Raw genomic sequence first — 21,748 nt, 5'->3', positions numbered from 1 at the left:
CACATTTCATGTACAATGGTGAACCATGAGGATGAATGGGGGACAGGCACGTCCAAAATTCTTTTCATCTTAAACCAAACTAAATTCAGTTGATGCCAGTAGCAGAAGTATAATCATCTTCATTGCTAGAGTTAAAATCAGGTGTCAAAGTTAAATGTGTACGATGCGATGGAGTACATATAAAACAGTTGTTATTCGACAAGTATGCTGATTTCCATCATTTATCGGCAATACCTATCTCCTGAACAAGGTATAAAAAGGGGGACAAGTATAGTTCAGTCTCCTTTTCGTTGGAATATATCAATATACTATTCTTTGGAGGGGTGAAAAGAGGGTAAAATATGGATGTTTGATGGATGAGGAGGCATCCCTGGAGCTGTATGAGAACCATTGCTCATTCTTCGCATAATACTAACCTGAAATGAGGAGGTCTGGCGGCGACGGCGAGGCTTGGCGGCGGCGGTTCTCGGCGGAGGTGTGGGCTGGCGCAGCATATGGCGGCGGTTCTCGGCGGAGGTGTGGGAGGGCAGCAACAGAGGAGGCTGCTGGCGGCGCGGCCCGGGTTAGGGCCAGGCGGGCCCTGATCTGGGCTAGGCGGGACGCGTCCAGGGCTAGGCGGGCCGTGGAGGTGGCCAGCACCGGCGGGGCTCCTCCCAGGCTGCACCGCCGCTGGTGCCAGACCTGGGCCAGGTGGGCCTAGATCCGGCGGTCCTCGGCAGTACGGTTGTGCGGTTCATCTTCTGTGTGGAAGGGCCGAGGTGAGGCTCTTGCCCGAGTTCGGTGGTGAGTTCTTCGATGCCGACAAAGTGTCCGGCTTGACCGGTGGCGGGGCGGTGTCGGCAACGGCGCGGCTTTGTCCCCGGGCGTCGTGGCGGGGGTGCTTCTTGGCAGCGGTGCGCGGTCTCGGCCAAGGCCGTTTTGCGAGGAGTGAGGTTGCGGCGACGCTGCTCATGGTGTATGACTAGCACGTGGCGGTTCGATGGTGGCAAGGTTTGGTCTGGCACGGTGCTGCAGGTGGATGGCGACGGTGACCTAGGCGTAGCAGTGTGGCGGCACGGCTAATGGGGCGTGATCGAGGCCTGGCAGGCGGCCGGGCCTGATTTAGGCCACATTGACCATGCTACTGCGTCCGGACGGCGGGCACCTCGGGTGTCGAAGGTCGGATCCCCTCCCTTGGGCTGTCGTGTGCTTTGATGGCTGTTGTCAATGGTGCCTTCCTACCCTGTCCAATTCGAGTTGCGGTGTGCTAGTTAATCCATGGGCTCGAGTTCGTGGGGATGCCGAGGCGGCGGCCCTGGAAGGTGGACTGCGCGGTTGGCTCTTCGGCGAGCAACGCGGCGGTGGTAGTGGTCTCTCTCTTCGGTCATGAGGATGGTGTAGAGGAGACGGTGGGGGATCCTAGTGTTGGCGGCGCTTCGGCCTCGGCAACCCCCAGATCGTGTTTGGGATGCTCAACTTGGGGACAGCGGGCGGCTGAGTTGTCGGGTGTGGTGTGTGGATGCTTCCAGGCGAAAGCTCAGCGCCTCGGCGCAGCGCCTGCGGGTGTCGTAACCCTCTTGGGGGCGTCGTTGTGGGTATCCGCCCCGCGGTACGGCTCCGGGTGAAATCCCTAGACCTCGTGGTCTCGACGGTGGCAGCGCAATGCGTCGTTTTCCCTCTTGGGGGCGTCGTTGTGGAGCCCCGTTTTGACTCGGTCTCGTGTCAATGTCCTCGTGGCAACTTTGGGGTATCTGTGTTTTTTGTTTTTGTTTTTCTTTGATCTGCTTTAAAAGAGGTTCTCCTCTTCACCTTGTATCGGATCGGTGCTGCGGCTTTATTTATAAAGCGGGGCGAAAGGCTATTTCAAGAAAATCAAGCAAACCGTTCAGTATACTTGTGAATATGAAAATTTCTAGAACGAACAAGGTTTGCTTAGGTGCACCAATACCAAGTCAAATTTTTCCGCAAGCCATGTAATAAACATGGGGTCGTGCTTGATGTGCAAACTGCACACCTATCCAATCAGGCTAAATCGTGACAAGAATCATATGTCAACTGTAAGCACAAAATGAACGGCCAAATTCCAGCAGGGCGACACTCACAGTTTTCTGCAATCCATTGGGCTAACAGATCTTTTGTTCAGACCCTGTAGGATGGGAGGTGAGGACATACACATAACGGATTTGATAGGTCTCGGTCAACCGAGAATTCTTTAAGTTTCAGTATCCACAAAAATACACTTGAGCTGCACTTTTCTGTTAAAAAAGTGCTACATTGGGCTAACAGATCTTTTCTTCAGCTGTGGGATGGGAGGTGAGGACATACTCATAATGGATTTGATAGGTCTCGGTCAACTGAGAATTTCTTAAGTCTCAGTCATCCACAAAAATGCACTTGAGTTACACTTTTCTGTTAAAAAAGGTGCAATTTTAGAAATGTACAACTATCTGAGTTGCACATTTTTTTAAACTGCAGTTGCACTTTTCTGAGTTGACTAAGAGTTAAGAAAATCCCAGTCAACTGAGATATAGACACACCCTATAGATAAAATATACCTGCTGTGGAGTGCCACTCTTGGCCGTCGAGGATGTAGTCCAGAGGTTGCCCTGTCTGCTCATCTTATGCACCATCGACACGCCGGCACGTCACAACATCAACCGACTCATCCATATCCTCCTATGCACCCTTGGTTGGTTGATCGACACTACCTCCTTTGCATCGCCGCTCCATCGCTGCGGCCTGCTCCTCCTCCGCATCAGCGCGGTTGCTGCCGCCTGCTCTTCCTGCTCTTCATCCGCGCCACCCATCATCGTTGTTGACATGATCCTGGATAATCAACAAAATAACAGCAGGAATTAGAACCTATGCAATCCAAGGAAACATGGTGAGAAATAAAACAATATATCTGCAAGTAATTAAAAGGGCAAATCTAAGCAGTCGCAAAAGTAGGGGAGAGGAGAGGGCAGGACAAAACGGCATCCACTACCACTGCACGACGGGCCATTACATCGCATGATGAGGCTCTTGTTGCTGCGGTAGACGATCACTTGCCGCTTGCAAAAGCGCGTAGAAGATCTTGATCACGGTGCCACGATCGGGCAGCACCTCCGTACTCGGTCACACGTTCGGTGTTGATGAAGACGACGTCCTTCTCCCCGTTCCAGCGGGCAGCGGAAGTAGTAGCTCCTCCTTGAATCCGGCAGCACGACGGTGTGGTGGCGGTGGTGATGGAGAACTCCGGCGGAGCTTCGCTAAGCGTTGCGGGAGAGGTGGAGGAGAGGGGGCGGCTAGGGTTTGGGAGAGGGGGGCGCTGGCCACTATAGGGTGCGGCCACCTTGTGGTCTTGGGGTGGTCGGCCCCCTCCCCTTGTCCCTCATTATATAGGTGGAACACCCAAGAGTTGGTCTACAAGTCTTCGAATAAGACCCCAAACCAAAACCTTCCATATGACATGAAACCTACCCAAGGTGGGATTCCCACTTGAGGTGGGATTCCCACCTTTCCTTGGGAGGGGGTGGCCGGCCACCTTAGGTGGAGTCCACCGTGGACTCCACCCCCTAGGGTTTGGCCGGCCATGGTGGTGGAGTCCCTCCGGGACTCCGCCTTCCAAACTGATTTCTTCCGGACTTTTCTAGAACCTTCTAGAACCTTCCATAAATGCACTGGATCATTTCCAAACTTGGAATATGACTTCCTATATATGAATCTTATTATCCGGACCATTCCGGAACTCCTCGTGATGTCCGGGATCCCATCCGAGACTTCGAACAATACTTCGAACTCCATTCCATATTCAAGTTCTACTATTACAACATCAAACCTTAAGTGTGTCACCCTACGGTTCGCGAACTATGTAGACATGGTTGAGATCTCTCTCCGACCAATAACCAATAGCGGGATCTGGAGATCCATAATGGCTCCCACATATTCAACGATGACTTAGTGATCGAATGAACCATTCACATACGATACCAATTCCCTTTGTCACGCGATATTTTACTTGTCCGAGGTTTGATCATCGGTATCATTCTATACCTTGTTCAACCTCGTCTCCTGACAAGTACTCTTTACTCGTACTGTGGTATGTGGTCTCTTATGAACTTATTCATATGCTTGCAAGATATTAGACGACATTCCATCGAGAGGGCCCAGAGTATATCTATCCGTCATCGGGATGGACAAATCCCACTGTTGATCCATATGCCTCAACTCATACTTTCCGGATACTTAATCCCACCTTTATAACCACCCATTTACGCAGTGGCGTTTGATGTAATCAAAGTACCTTTCCAGCATAAGTGATTTACATGATCTCATGGTCATAAGGACTAGGTAACTATGTATCGAAAGCTTATAGCAAATAACTTAATGACGTGATCTTATGCTACGCTTAATTGGGTGTGTCCATTACATCATTCATATAATGATATAACCTTGTTATTAACAACATCCAATGTTCATGATTATGAAACTAATCATCTATTAATCAACAAGCTAGTTAAGAGGCTTACTAGGGACTCATTGTTGTTTACATAACACACATGTATCAATGTTTCGGTTAATACAATTATAGCATGGTATATAAACATTTATCATAAACATAAAGATATATAATAACTACTTTTATTATTGCCTCTTGGGCATATTTCCAACAGTCTCCCACTTGCACTAGAGTCAATAATCTAGATTACATTGTAAGGTACCTAACACCCATGGTATTCTGGTGTTGGTCATGCTTTGCCCTAGGGAGAGCTTTAGTCAATGGATCTGCTACATTCAGATCAGTGTGTACTTTGCAAATCTTTACTTATCCATCTTCGATGAACTCGCGAATCGAATGATAACGCAGCTTGATATGCTTCAGCCTCTTGTGTGACCTTGGTTCTTGTGCATTGGCGATGGCACCCATGTTGTCACAGTAGATGACTAGTGGGTCCAATGCACTAGGAACCACACCGAGCTCTACAATGAACCTCTTCATCCATACCGCTTCTGATGAAGCCTCTGAAGCCACTATGTACTCCGATTCTGTTGATGATTTCGCCACCGTGCACTGCTTCGAGCTTGCCCAGCTTACTACAGCACCATTCAATATAAACACGTACCCAGACTGTGACTTAGAGTCATCGGGATCAGTGTTCCAACTTGCATCGGTGTAACTTGTTACAACGAGCTCTTGGTCACCTTCATAACAAAGAAACATATCCTTAGTTCTTTTCAAGTACTTCAGGATATTCTTGACCGCTGTCCAGTGTTCCATTCCTGGATCACTTTGATATCTGCTAGTCAAACTAACAGCATGTGCTATATCCGGTCTAGTACATAGCATGGCATACATGATAGAGCCTACTGCCGAGGCATAGGGGATCTGACTCATCCTTTCTCTTTCTTCTGCCGTAGCCGGACCTTGAGTCTTACTCAAGACCTTGCCTGGTAACATAGGTAAGAATCCTTTCTTACTTTCGTCCATTCTAAATTTCTTTAGAATCTTGTCCAGGTATGTACTCTGTGATAGCCCTATTAGACGTCTTGATCTATCTCTATAAATCATGATGCCTAATATATACGATGCTTCACCAAGGTCTTTCATTGAAAAACTATTATTCAAATAACCCTTTACACTACTTAATAGTTCTATATCATTCCCACTCAATAATATGTCATCTACATATAATATCAGGAATGCTACAGAGCTCCCACTCACTTTCTTGTAAACACAGGCCTCTCCATGACACAGTATAAACCCGAAGTTTTTGATCACCTTATCAAAGCGTCGGTTCCAACTTCTTGATGCTTGCTTCAGTCCATAAGTTGAACGCTGAAGTTTGCATACTTTGTCAGCATTTTTAGGATCGACAAAACCTTTGTGTTGTACCATATACAACTCTTTCTCAATGTCTCCATTAAGGAACGCCGTTTTGACATCCATCTGCCAAATCTCATAATCGAAAAATGCAGCTATTGCTAACAAAATCCTCACAGATTTTAGCTTCACTACAGGTGAGAAAGTCTCATCGTAGTCAACACCTTGAATTTCTCGGAAACCCTTTGCGACAAGTCGAGCTTTATAGACAGTAATATTACCATCAGCATCTGTTTTTCTCTTGAAGATCCATTTATTCTCGACAGCCTTGCGGCTATCAGGTAAGTCTACCAAAGTCCACACTTTGTTATCATACATGGATCCCATTTCGGATTTCATGGCTTCTTGCATTTGTTGGAATCTGGGCTCATCATCTCTTCTTCATACGTCGCAGGGTCTTCATCATTGTTGTCCACAATCATGACATTTAGACAAGGATCATACCAATCAGGAGTGGCACGTTCCCTTGTCGATCTGCGAGGTTCAGTAGCTATCTCGTTTGAAGTTTCATGATCATCATCATTAGCTTCCTCTGTTGACGGTGCAGGCGGCACATGAACATCTTCCGGTACTGCGCTACTCTGATCAATGAGTGAAGATTCATCAATCTCATCGAGTTCTACTTTTCTTCCAGTCACTTCTTTAGTGAGAAATTCTTTCTCAAGAAAGGTTCCGTTCTTAGCAACAAAGATCTTGCCTTCGGATCTGTGATAGAAAGTGTACCCTATAGTTTCCTTAGGGTATCCTATGAAGACGCATTTCTCCGCTTTGGGTTCTAGCTTGTCCGGTTGTAACTTTTTTACATAGGCTTCGCAACCCCAAACTTTTAGGAACGATAGCTTAGGTTTCTTATTAAACCATAATTCATACGGTGTCGTTTTTTGATGGTGCTCTATTTAAAGTGAATGCGGCTGTCTCTAATGCATAACTCCAAAATGATAACGGCAAATCAGTAAGAGACATCATAGAACGAACCATATCTAAGAGAGTTCGATTACGACGTTCGGACACACCGTTTCGTTGAGGTGTTCCCGGCGGTGTCAATTGTGAAAGTATTCCGCATTTCTTTAAATGCATGCCAAACTCATAACTCAGATATTCACCTCCGCGATCAGATCGTAGAAATTTAATCTTCTTGTTACGTTGATTTTCTACTTCACTTTGGAATTCCTTAAACTTCTCGAAAGTTTCGGATTTATGTTTCATTAAATAGATATACCCATATCTACTCAAATCATCTGTGAAGGTTAGAACATAACGATAACCACCGCGCGAGGCTACACTCATTGGTCCGCACACATCGGTATGTATAATTTCCAATAAGTCTGTAGCTCGCTCCATAATACCAGAGAATGGAGTCTTAGTCATTTTTTCCATTAGACATGATTCGCATCTATCAAGTGACTCAAAGTCAAGTGATTCAAGTAATCCATTAGTATGGAGTTTCTTCATGCGTTTCACTCCAATATGACCAAGACGACAGTGCCACATATAAGTAGAATTATCATTCAATTTAATTCGCTTAGCATCAATGTTATGAATATGTGTATCACTACTATCGAGATCTAATAGAAATAAACCATTCTTTTCAGGTGCTCGATCATAAAAGATATTATTCATAAAAATAGAACAACTATTATTCTCAGACTTGAATGAATAACCGTCTTGCATTAAACAAGATCCAGATATAATGTTCATGCTCAACGCGGTACAAAATAACAATTATTGAGGTTTAAAACTAATCCCGAAGGTAGATGTAGAGGAAGTGTGCCGACAGCGATCACATCGACTTCGGATCCATTTCCAACGCGCATCGTCACTTCATCCTTTAGTAGTCTTCGTTTATTCTTTAGTTCCTGTTTCGAGTTACAAATATGAGCAACCGAACCAGTATCAAATACCCAGGTACTAGTACGAGAACCAGTAAGATAAACATCTATAACATGTATATCACATATACCTTCTTTCTTCTTCTTGACAAGGCCGCTCTTCAGATCCGCCAAATACTTGGAGCAATTACGCTTCCAGTGTCCCTTCTCCTTGCAGTAATAGCACTCAGCATCAGGCTTAGGGCCAGTCTTAGGTTTCACAGGAGGCGTGGCAGCTTTCTTGCCACCCTTCTTGTTTCTTCCTTTAGACTTGCCCTGTTTCTTGAAACTGGTGGTCTTGTTGACCATCAACACTTGGTGCTCTTTCTTAATCTCAATCTCAGCAGATTTTAGCATGGCGAAGAGTTCAGGTAACTCTTTGTTCATGTTCTGCATATTGTAATTCATCACAAAATTCTTGTAACTAGGTGGCAGTGATTGAAGGACACGATTAATCCCCAGTCTGTTAGGAATCACTATTCCCAAGTCACTGAGTTTCTTCGCATGCCCGGTCATGGCGAGCATGTGCTCACTAACGGAGCTGCCTTCTTCCATCATGCAACTGAAGAAGTGTTTCGATGCTTCATAGCATTCCACGGCCGCATGAGTTTTAAAGATAGTTTTCAACTCATTGACTAACTCATGTGGATCGTGGTGCTCAAAACGTTTTTGAAGATCGGCTTCCAGACTGCACAGGATGGCACACTGAACTTGAGAGTACCGAGTTTTCCGAGTCGCGTTGATGGCGTGTAACTCACACGTTCGTTGGGAACCCCAAGAGGAAGGTATGATGCGCACAGCAGCAAGTTTTCCCTCAGAAAGAAACCAAGGTTTATCGAACCAGGAGGAGCCAAGAAGCACGTTGAAGGTTGATGGCGGCGGGATGTAGTGCGGCGCAACACCAGAGATTCCGGCGCCAACGTGGAACCTGCACAACACAACCAAAGTACTTTGCCCCAACGAAACAGTGAGGTTGTCAATCTCACCGGCTTGCTGTAACAAAGGATTAACCGTATTGTGTGGAAGATGATTGTTTGCAGAAAACAGTAGAACAGTATTGCAGTAGATTGTATTTCAGTAAAGAGAATTGGACCGGGGTCCACAGTTCACTAGAGGTGTCTCTCCCATAAGACGAACAGCATGTTGGGTGAACAAATTACAGTTGGGCAATTGACAAATAAAGAGAGCATGACCATGCACATACATATCATGATGAGTATAGTGAGATTTAATTGGGCATTACGACAAAGTACATAGACCGTCATCCAACTGCATCTATGCCTAAAAAGTCCACCTTCAGGTTATCATCCGAACCCCCTCCAGTATTAAGTTGCTAACAACAGACAATTGCATTAAGTATTGCGCGTAATGTAACTAGTGACTACATCCTTGAACATAGCACTAATGTTTTATCCCTAGTGGCAACAGCACATCCATAACCTTAGTGGTTCTTGTCACTCCTCCAGATTCACAGAGGCATGAACCCACTATCGAGCATAAATACTCCCTCTTGGAGTTACTAGCATCAACTTGGCCAGAGCATCTACTAATAACGGAGAGCATGCAAGATCATAAACAACACATAAGCATAGCTTTGATAATCAACATAACAAGTATTCTCTATTCATCGGATCCCAACAAACGCAACATATAGAATTACAGATAGATGATCTTGATCATGTTAGGCAGCTCACAAGATCCGACAATTATAGCACAATGGGGAGAAGACAACCATCTAGCTACTGCTATGGACCCATAGTCCAGGGGTAGACTACTCACACATCACACCGGAGGCGACCATGGCGGCGTAGAGTCCTCCGGGAGATGATTCCCCTCTCCGGCAGGGTGCCGGAGGCGATCTCCTGGATCCCCGAGATGGGATCGGCGGCGGCGGCGTCTGGGAAGGTTTTCCGTATCGTGGTTCTCGGTACTGGGGGTTTCGTCACGGAGACTTTTTATAGGCGGAAGGGCAGGTCAAGAGGCGGCACGGGGGCCCCACACCACAGGGCCGCGCGGCCAAGGGGGGGGCCGCGCCGCCCTATAGTGTGGCCCCTCTTCGTCTCTCCTTCGGACTTCTGGAAGCTTCGTGAGAAAATAGGCCCCTGGGCTTTGATTTCGTCCAATTCCGAGAATATTTCCTTACTAGGATTTCTGAAACCAAAAACAGCAGACAACAGCACCGGGCACTTCGGCATCTTGTTAATAGGTTAGTTCCAGAAAATGCACGAATATGACATAAAGTGTGCATAAAACATGTAGATACCATCAATAATGTGGCATGGAACATAAGAAATTATCGATACGTCGGAGACGTATCAGCATCCCCAAGCTTAGTTCTGCTCGTCCCGAGCAGGTAAAACGATAACACCCATAATTTCTGGAGTGACATGCCATCATAATCTTGATCATACTATTTGTAAAGCATATGTAGTGAATGCAGCGATCAAAACAATGTATATGACATGAGTAAACAAGTGAATCATAAAGCAAAGACTTTTCATGAATAGCACTTCAAGACAAGCATCAATAAGTCTTGCATAAGAGTTAACTCATAAAGCAATAATTCAAAGTAAAGGTATTGAAGCAACACAAAAGAAGATTAAGTTTCAGCGGTTGCTTTCAACTTGTAACATGTATATCTCATGGATATTGTCAACATAGAGTAATATAATAAGTGCAATAAGCAAGTATGTAGGAATCAATGCACAGTTCACACAAGTGTTTGCTTCTTGAGGTGGAGAGAAATAGGTGAACTGACTCAACATTGAAAGTAAAAGAATGGTCCTCATAGAGGAAAAGCATCGATTGCTATATTTGTGCTAGAGCTTTGATTTTGAAAACATGAAACAATTTTGTCAACGGTAGTAATAAAGCATATGTATCATGTAAATTATATCTTACAAGTTGCAAGCCTCATGCATAGTATACTAATAGTGCCCGCACCTTGTCCTAATTAGCTTGGACTACCGGATCATCACAATGCATTGTTTTTACCAAGTGTCACAAAGGGGTACCTCTATGCCGCTTTGTACAAAGGTCTAAGGAGAAAGCTCGCATTGGATTTCTCGCTATTGATTATTCTTCAACTTAGACATCCATACCGGGACAACATAGACAACAGATAATGGACTCCTCTTTTATGCATAAGCATATAACAACAATTAATAATTTTCTCATTTGAGATTTGAGGATTGTTGTCCAAAACTGAAACTTCCACCATGGAACATGGCTTTAGTTAGCGGCCCAATGTTCTTCTCTAACATATGCATGCTTAACCATATGGTGGTAGATCTCTCTTACTTCAGACAAGACGAACATGCATAGCAACTCACATGAAATTCAACAAAGAGTAGTTGATGGCGTCCCCAGTAAACATGGTTATCGCACAACAAGCAACTTAATAAGAGATAAAGTGCATAATTACATATTCAATACCACAATAGTTTAAAGCTATTTGTCCCATGAGCTATATATTGCAAAGGTGAATGATGGAATTTTAAAGGTAGCACTCAAGCAATTTACTTTGGAATGGCGGAAAATACCATGTAGTAGGTAGGTATGGTGGACACAAATGGCATAGTGGTTGGCTCAAGTATTTTGGATGCATGAGAAGTATTCCCTCTCGATACAAGGTTTAGGCTAGCAAGGCTTATTTGAAACAAACACAAGAATGAACCGGTGCAGCAAAACTCACATAAAAGACATATTGAAAACATTATAAGACTCTACACCGTCTTCCTTGTTGTTCAAACTCAATACTAGAAATTATCTAGACCTTAGAGAAACCAAATATGCAAACCAAATTTTAGCATGCTCTATGTATTTCTTCATTAATGGGTGCAAAGCATATGATGCAAGAGCTTAATCATGAGCACAACAATTGCCAAGTATCACATTACCCAAGACATTTATAGCAATTACTACATGTATCATTTTCCAATTCCAACCATATAACAATTTAACGAAGGAGAAACTTCGCCATGAATACTATGAGTAGAAACCAAGGACATACTTGTCCATATGCTACAGCGGAGCGTGTCTCTCTCCCATAAAGTGAATGCTAGGATCCATTTTATTCAAACAAAACAAAAACAAAAACAAACCGACGCTCCAAGAAAAAGCACATAAGATGTGATGGAATAAAAATATAGTTTCAGGGGAGGAACCTGATAATGTTGTCGATGAAGAAGGGGATGCCTTGGGCATCCCCAAGCTTAGACGCTTGAGTCTTCTTGATATATGCAGGGGTGAACCACCGGGTGCATCCCCAAGCTTAGAGCTTTCACTCTCCTTGATCATGTTGCATCATACTCCTCTCTTGATCCTTGAAAACTTCCTCCACACCAAACTCGAAACAACTCATTAGAGGGTTAGTGCACATTATAAATTGACATATTCAGAGGTGACACAATCATTCTTAACACTTCTGGACATTGCATAATGCTACTGGACATTAATGGATCAAAGAAATTCATCCAACATAGCGAAAGAGGCAATGCGAAATAAAAGGCAGAATCTGTCAAAACAGAACAGTTCGTATTGACGAATTTTAAAATGGTACCAGACTTGCTCAAATGAAAATGCTCAAATTGAATGAAAGTTGCGTACATATCTGAGGATCATGCACGTAAATTGGCTTAATTTTCTGAGTTACCTACAGGGAGGTGGACCCAGATTCGTGACAGCAAAGAAATCTGGAACTGTGCAGTAATCCAAATCTAGTACTTACTTTTCTATCAACGGCTTAACTTGGCACAACAAAACACAAAACTAAGATAAGGAGAGGTTGCTACAGTAGTAAACAACTTCCAAGACACAAAATAAAAACAAAGTACTGTAGGTAAAAACATGGGTTGTCTCCCATAAGCGCTTTTCTTTAACGCCTTTCAGCTAGGCGCAGAAAGTGTGTATCAAGTATTATCAAGAGATGGTGCATTGTTATCATGAGCTCCCCCATCCATAGTGGTACTAAGGGCTTTGTCAATTTTAGGCCTATAATAATACTTCTTTGGTCTAGGCACTTTAGAGACATACATAAACTTTTGCTCCTTACCCACATAAGCTTTCTCCTTATATTTAAGAGAAGAAAATGTTGAACCCAAGGTTCCCATAGCTTTTTCAAGTTCATCAATCCTATTGATTTGATCATCATGGTCAGCATTAGTTCCTAGGACACTAATTCTTTCATCAATTCCTCCTAAGGATTTATCAAGTTCATCAGTTTTATCAAGTAATATTTCCAATTTAGCTTCAATACTTGGAAAAATTTTCTCTATGGTTTCCAATTTTTTCATAACATCTTCAAGAGAGATTTCAGTTTTAACTTTATCAACAGGGGGTATTCCAAATAAGCTCTCAATAATGCAACTAGCTTCTAATGCAGGAGTACTTAGGAAGTCACCTTTTGCGAGACTATCAAGAACATATCTATTCCAGCTAGATATACCAACATAAAAATTCCTGAGTAAAATAATGGTGGAGTGCTTCTTAGTGCATCTATTATGAGCATCGCTAATTCTATACCAAGCATCTCTCAAACATTCTCCCCCTCGTTGCTTAAACGTGCGAACTTCAACTTCAGGATTACTCATTTTAGTAGCAGTAAATAAAGCAAACTAGATAAAGTAAATGCAAGTAAACTAATTTTTTTGTGTTTTTGATATAGCAAACAAGATAGCAAGTAAAGTAAAACTAGCAACTAATTTTTTTGTATTTTGATTTAGTGCAGCAAACAAAGTAGTAAATAAAACTAAGCAAGACAAAAACAAAGTAAAGAGATTGAGAAGTGGAGACTCCCCTTGCAGCGTGTCTTGATCTCCCCGGCAACGGCGCCAAAAAATATGCTTGATGGCGTGTAACTCACACGTTCGTTGGGAACCCCAAGAGGAAGGTATGATGCGCACAGCAGCAAGTTTTCCCTCAGAAAGAAACCAAGGTTTATCGAACCAGGAGGAGCCAAGAAGCACGTTGAAGGTTGATGGCGGCGGGATGTAGTGCGGCGCAACACCAGAGATTCCGGCGCCAACGTGGAACCTGCACAACACAACCAAAGTACTTTGCCCCAACGAAACAGTGAGGTTGTCAATCTCAACGGCTTGCTGTAACAAAGGATTAACCGTATTGTGTGGAAGATGATTGTTTACAGAAAACAGTAGAACAGTATTGCAGTAGATTGTATTTCAGTAAAGAGAATTGGACCGGGGTCCACAGTTCACTAGAGGTGTCTCTCCCATAAGACGAACAGCATGTTGGGTGAACAAATTACAGTTGGGCAATTGACAAATAAAGAGAGCATGACCATGCACATACATATCATGATGAGTATAGTGAGATTTAATTGGGCATTACGACAAAGTACATAGACCGTCATCCAACTGCATCTATGCCTAAAAAGTCCACCTTCAGGTTATCATCCGAACCCCCTCCGGTATTAAGTTGCTAACAACAGACAATTGCATTAAGTATTGCGCGTAATGTAACTAGTGACTACATCCTTGAACATAGCACTAATGTTTTATCCCTAGTGGCAACAGCACATCCATAACCTTAGTGGTTCTTGTCACTCCTCCAGATTCACAGAGGCATGAACCCACTATCGAGCATAAATACTCCCTCTTGGAGTTACTAGCATCAACTTGGCCAGAGCATCTACTAATAACGGAGAGCATGCAAGATCATAAACAACACATAAGCATAGCTTTGATAATCAACATAACAAGTATTCTCTATTCATCGGATCCCAACAAACGCAACATATAGAATTACAGATAGATGATCTTGATCATGTTAGGCAGCTCACAAGATCCGACAATGATAGCACAATGGGGAGAAGACAACCATCTAGCTACTGCTATGGACCCATAGTCCAGGGGTAGACTACTCACACATCACACCGGAGGCGACCATGGCGGCGTAGAGTCCTCCGGGAGATGATTCCCCTCTCCGGCAGGGTGCCGGAGGCGATCTCCTGGATCCCCCGAGATGGGATCGGCGGCGGCGGCGTCTCTGGAAGGTTTTCCGTATCGTGGTTCTCGGTACTGGGATTTTCGTCACGGAGACTTTTTATAGGCGAAAGGGCAGGTCAAGAGGCGGCACGGGGGCCCCACACCACAGGGCCGCGCGGCCAAGGGGGGGCCGCGCCGCCCTATAGTGTGGCCCCTCCGTGGCCCCTCTTCGTCTCTCCTTCGGACTTCTGGAAGCTTCGTGAGAAAATAGGCCCCTGGGCTTTGATTTCGTCCAATTCCGAGAATATTTCCTTACTAGGATTTCTGAAACCAAAAACAGCAGAAACAAAGAATCGGCACTTCGGCATCTTGTTAATAGGTTAGTTCCAGAAAATGCACGAATATGACATAAAGTGTGCATAAAACATGTAGATACCATCAATAATGTGGCATGGAACATAAGAAATTATCGATACGTCGGAGACGTATCACGCGTAAACATTCTTTACTTCATCGGTTTCAGTTTCTGCAGGAGGGTCACCTAGCGGTGCATCAAGCACATATTGCAGGTTTCCACCATTGAGGAAAATCCTCACATGACGGAACCAGTCGGTGAAGTTGCTACCGTTGCTCTTAAGCTTTTCTTTTTCTAGGAACTGGTTAAAATTGATTGGGGACGCCATATCTACAACATATATTTGCAATAGTTTAGACTTAGTTTATGACAAATTGACTTCAAATTTTAATTCAACATAATTAAAAAACTAGGTGAACTCCCACTCAAAATAATATCCCTCGCATTGTCTGAGTGATCACACGAACGAAATCCACCACACCAAGTCCGATCATCACGAGACGAGATGTAACTTCAATGGCGAACACTCAAAGTGTTCATCATATCAATCATATGATTCATGCTCTACCTTTCGGTATCACGTGTTCCGAGACCATGTCTATACATGCTAGGCTCGTCAAGGCCACCTTAGTATCCGCATGTGCAAAACTGGCTTGCACCCGTTGTATGCACTTGTTGAGTCTATCACACCCGATCATCACGAGATGCTTCGAAACGACAAGTCTTGGCAACAGTGCTACTAAGGATGAACACTTTATTATCTTGATATTTTAGTGAGAGGGATCATCTTATAATGCTACCGTCGCGATCTAAGCAAAATAAGATGCATAAAGGATTAACATCACATGCAGTTCATATGTGATATGATATGACCCTTTTGTCTTTGCGCCTTTGATCTTCATCTCCAAAGCACGGACATGATCTATCAATGGGCATGATCTCCATCATCGTCGGCGTAGCGTCAAGGTCAATGGCGCCGTCTTCATGATTGTCCTCCATGTAGCAACTATTACAACTACTTTGAAATACTACTCAACATGAAATTTAAAGACAACCATAAGGCTCCTGCCGGTTGCCACAATACAATAATGATCATCTCATACATAGTCATCATCACATTATGGCCATATCACATCACCAAACCCTGCAAAAACAAGTTAGACGTTCTCTAATTTGGTTTGCATATTTTACGTGGTTTAGGGTTTTCGAGTGAGATCCAATCTACCTACGAACATGAACCACAACGGTGATACTAGTGTTGTCAATAGAAGAGTAAATTGAATCTTCACTATAGTAGGAGAGACAGACACCCGCAAAGCCACTTATGCAATACAAGTTGCATGTCGAGCGTGGAGCAAATCTCATAAACGCGGTCATGTAAAGTTAGCCCGAGCCGCTTCATCCCACTATGCCACAAAGATGCAAAGTACTCAAACTAAAGACAACATAAGCATCAACGCCCACAAAACCATTGTGTTCTACTCGTGCAACCATCTATGCATAGACACGGCTCTGATACCACTGTAGGGATTCGTTGCATAGAAAACAAAAAATTTCCTACCGCGAGAACGCAATCCAAGCCAAGATGCAATCTAGAAGACGGGAGCAACGAGGAGATGATCGAGACTCACCCTTGAAGATTTCCAAAGCCTACAAGATGAGGCTCTTGTTGCTGCGGTAGACGATAACTTGCCGCTTGCAAAAGCGCGTAGAAGATCTTGATCACGGTGCCACGATCGGGCAGCACCTCCGTACTCGGTCACACGTTCGGTGTTGATGAAGACGACGTCCTTCTCCCCGTTCCAGCGGGCAGCGGAAGTAGTAGCTCCTCCTTGAATCCGGCAGCACGACGGCGTGGTGGCGGTGGTGATGGAGAACTTTGGCGGAGCTTCGCTAAGCGTTGCGGGAGAGGTGGAGGAGAGGGGGCGGCTAGGGTTTGGGAGAGGGGGGCGCCGGCCACTATAGGGTGCGGCCACCTTGTGGTCTTGGGGTGGTCGGCCCCCTCCCCTTGTCCCTCATTATATAGGTGGAACACCCAAGAGTTGGTCTACAAGTCTTCGAATAAGACCCCAAACCAAAACCTTCCATATGACATGAAACCTACCCAAGGTGGGATTCCCACTTGAGGTGGGATTCCCACCTTTCCTTGGGAGGGGGTGGCCGGCCACCTTAGGTGGAGTCCACCTGGGACTCCACCCCCTAGGGTTTGGCCGGCCATGGTGGTGGAGTCCCTCCGGGACTCCGCCTTCCAAAGTGATTTCTTCCGGACTTTTCTAGAACCTTCTAGAACCTTCCATAAATGCACCGGATCATTTCCAAACTTGGAATATGACTTCCTATATATGAATCTTATTCTCCGGACCATTCTGGAACTCCTCGTGATGTCCGGGATCCCATCCGAGACTTCGAACAATACTTCGAACTCCATTCCATATTCAAGTTCTACTATTACAACATCAAACCTTAAGTGTGTCACCCTACGGTTCGCGAACAATGTAGACATGGTTGAGATCTCTCTCCGACCAATAACCAATAGTGGGATCTGGAGATCCATAATGGCTCCCACATATTCAACGATGACTTAGTGATCGAATAAACCATTCACATACGATACCAATTCCCTTTGTCACGCGATATTTTACTTGTCCGAGGTTTGATCATCGGTATCACTCTATACCTTGTTCAACCTCATCTCCTGACAAGTACTCTTTACTCGTACCGTGGTATGTGGTCTCTTATGAACTTATTCATATGCTTGCAAGACATTAGACGACATTCCACCGAGAGGGTCCAGAGTATATCTATCCGTCATCAGGATGGACAAATCCCACTGTTGTTCCATATGCCTCAACTCATACTTTCCGGATATTTAACCCCACCTTTATAACCACCCATTTACGCAGTGGCGTTTGATGTAATCAAAGTACCTTTCCAGCATAAGTGATTTACATGATCTCATGGTCATAAGGACTAGGTAACTATGTATCGAAAGCTTATAGCAAATAACTTAATGACGTGATCTTATGCTACGCTTAATTGGGTGTGTCCATTACATCATTCATATAATGATATAACCTTGTTATTAACAACATCCAATGTTCATGATTATGAAACTAATCATCTATTAATCAACAAGCTAGTTAAGAGGCTTACTAGGGACTCATTGTTGTTTACATAACACACATGTATCAATGTTTCGGTTAATACAATTATAGCATGGTATATAAACATTTATCATAAACATAAAGATATATAATAACTACTTTTATTATTGCCTCTTGGGCATATCTCCAACAGCAACAAAAGAAAACATTACAATTGCTTGCAAGCCACCACTCTAGCGATATGAACATCTTCAACACATACACATTGGTCTCAAAATCATGTCCCAGTGAGGCCAGTAGGCTCTCTTGCGTCAAAGAAACCAAAGCCGAGACCTTACAACATGATGCCAAAAAACCGGAGCCGGCCCTCTGACATTCACACCGACCCCAAGGCTACGCACCAGTCAAGCCGCCTTCTCTGCCACCCAAACAAGCAGATATGATACCCTTACCCTGTGGGACGAAGGCGAAATCCAGAGTTCCAACTCCGACATCCACACCGACTCCAAGGACACATGCACTCGTAGTCGACTACAAAGCTACAAACCGACAGAAGTCAATGTCAACAGACGAAGTGCCAGACTTTCAAGATGATGCTCGAAAAGGGGGAAGCAATAGTTATGTCACCGACGCCAGCTTCGACAAGATGGAAACTTAGGTTCTTACCTACATAATCTGAGGTGCAAACGATGAGGGAGGTGATGGGGCTCCTCAACAATGCGTGCCTCTAGGGATGGGAATGACATCTAAGAACGTCGACATAGACAGAGGTTGGTGCAACGCTTTCACCCGGAACTCACCAAACCTGAAATCTTTGTAGCGTGTCCTCCTAAGTCGTAGAATATCATACATTCATGTAACTCACCACAGCCGATCTCCACCACCTGTAGCAGGCAGCTGCACCACATCAGTTCCCTGCCCCCTGGCCACCTAGAGTGAGGACGACCTGCATAGCCAAATATATTGTCGGATGAAACTTGGTTAAACTTGGTGAAACTTGAAGTAATTGGACTTAAGTCAAACATAGAATATGAATTAATTATTTTAGAATAATGGAGGGAGTATTCACTACCGTGAAATACAATATAGATTTTCTTTTCAGTTTCTATGTCTAGCTATTTATAATTTTCTAGCAAAAATATCATGTGTAGGGTCTAGCTAGCGATGTTATTAAATGGTTACCATACAACGGTCCTCTAACCAACCTAAACCTAACAAGGACAGTCACAATGCCTACTTAAGCTCACATTTTGCACATCTTACATTGCGATCTAATAGAAAATACATGCAAAAAATGTTGGGTGATGCTGTATAGAGGTATCCGCTGTAGAGCCTTCAAAAATACAAATTTTGATACCACGACAACAAGCCATCAAGATCACGCCAACAGAATACGCACAAAAGCAAAGATCGTTAGGATGAGAATATTGGAATGATATGCATCAGAAGTTCAGTCGTGGCATGCGACTTGGAACACATCATGGACTTCTGGAGGCGCTCTTCCATGTTAGGGATTCGCCGCATTTTGTTTAATTCTTAGTGCACCAGCAAATTTCACTCAAGGTCTTTTTTTGTTGGTGGAGCAGAACATTAATACATCTTGTAGTAGTATGAGGCGCTAAGCGGTTGTCTCCCTGCGTCGCTGCCAGGAAAAGCCCCACTAGCTAGAGACATTATTGCTCTGCTTCGGTATTGATACATCTCAAGATCAAAGCTCAGAGAGGCTATACAGTTACGAACAGGTGTCAGATCTGAAATTTTACTCCTACACCAAAGGCCGACAAGTGTATAATTACTACCCCTATTCGATGATTCTCGATCTAGCTGTACGTGTTGCGGTCAACTTGCAAAAAGAAGAGGATCATTGGAGATAAAACAAAAAGTAGCACACTTGTGTATCACCTTCTTGCAATTAATAATGTAGTGGTAAAATATTGTTACTACATTGACCGACACGAAGCCCACGACGAGCTCACACATGATCTATCTGTCGGCAGCTCGGGTTTAGCCGAAACTTTGTAACATGTAGTTAATTCTCTCTCCATCCACACAAAAATGTCACGGATCTAGGCACTATATGAATTAGGATAAATTTGGGATATCCTTTTCGGGACAGAGCGAGTAGTAAAGTACAATAACATAGGCAGTTAGGCACACATTGGAGTAGGAGAAGAAAATTGCAGGTTACGACAGGCTGATTCCTTGTGGTAGATTCTGTTCATTTCACCCACAGTTTATAGTTCCGAACAGCGGTAGCCACTGATTCCTTGATGAAATCGTTTCGTGATAGCAGTTACTCATTGTAGGTCAAAATGAGAGCAGCGGTCAGCGATATGGTTTGATTGCACAAAACCTGAATTCTCCGTGGAGGAAGTTGGCTCGGAACTCTGCGAAGAGGCGAAGCTGGTCGCCGGGAAGATCGTCTTGTGCGAGCTCGGCGAGAGCATGAGTACCGTGTGGCAAAAGGACATGTCGTCAATCTCTCCGTTGGCGGCGGCACAATCCCTCGAGCACGAAAGCATACGGTGACTAGGCCATGACCAGCCCCCATGTCCACCCCGCCACGACCATCTCATTTTCCTCCGCCGAGAAGATCAAGTAGTACATAAGCGCCGAAGCATCCCCTACCACGGCAATCCTGTTCCGTGGAACTGTTATCGGCTCGACCCCACCTTCTCTAGGATGGCATCCTTCACTTGCCGTGGGTCAAATTTGCATGCACCAAAGATCCCCAAGCCTGGCGTGACAGCGGTAGGGAAGGACAGGCGCCAACTTGTCCAGTGAGCTCGATAACAACACGAGTCGAGTTAGTACACAATCATTTCTGGCACGTCCATGGCGTGCTGGCTTGTAAGCAGCATCGTGGCGCTACTTCGTCAAGTAAGGCCAACGTGGAGCCCAACAGCGATCAAGTCCATGCTGGTGATGACCACCGTGTACAACGTGGACAGCGCCAGTGGCATCTTAGGTGACATGTCCACCGGCAATCGTGTCCAGGACGCTCGCGCGTGGTGCCGCCATGTTGACCCCAACCGTGTCTTAAACTCTGGACTGGTCTTTATGGAATTCGAATAAAAACTTGTGCACTTCTGTGCTCTTTATAGAATTGCAGAAATGATATTGTTTAAAAAAAAGGAGGAACACCTTATTTTTTAAGGTTATTCATATGGCTACAAGGATGAATATGGGATTCTTTGGGCCAAAATGAATTAATTCCTTTAATTAACTAATTAGAGGCAACATACCCATAACAATCTTTTGAGTTTGGGGAGGGGGATGCACTGAAGCGGGGCTCGTTGTTAAATGGTAGGCATGTCACCATACAACATTTTTCCAACTAACCTAAACCTAATAAGGACGACTGACACACCAATTGCATAAATGTCAAATTAATCTCACATTTTCATATCATATATTCGCTAACCAATAGGACGCAGATAAGAACCAAGGTCACGTATAAACTCACACATTCCATGGTGAGAGGGAGCCAATGTACAACCTTCAACTATTAAAAAAAATAGAGCTATGGCAACAAGAAGCCATCAAAACCCTGCCAACAGAATACACACAGAAGAGAAGATAGGTAGGATGGTATCAGAAAGTTAGTCGTGGCATGCTAGTTGGAACACATCACT

The 21,748-nt window shown here is 44.3% G+C and overlaps 1 pseudogene; it reads left to right on the top strand.

Annotated features, from left to right (window-relative positions):
- The first annotated feature begins 421 nt into the window (after nucleotides 1-421).
- The window catches only part of LOC139832664 (subtilisin-like protease SBT1.4), a 30,674-nt pseudogene continuing 9,347 nt past the window's right edge, over nucleotides 422-21,748 (top strand).

Source organism: Lolium perenne, chromosome 6 (assembly GCF_019359855.2).
Source record: "Lolium perenne isolate Kyuss_39 chromosome 6, Kyuss_2.0, whole genome shotgun sequence".
Lineage (NCBI taxonomy): Eukaryota > Viridiplantae > Streptophyta > Magnoliopsida > Poales > Poaceae > Lolium > Lolium perenne.
Note: the sequence above shows the minus strand (reverse complement) of the source record. Positions and strands in the feature narration are given on the sequence as shown.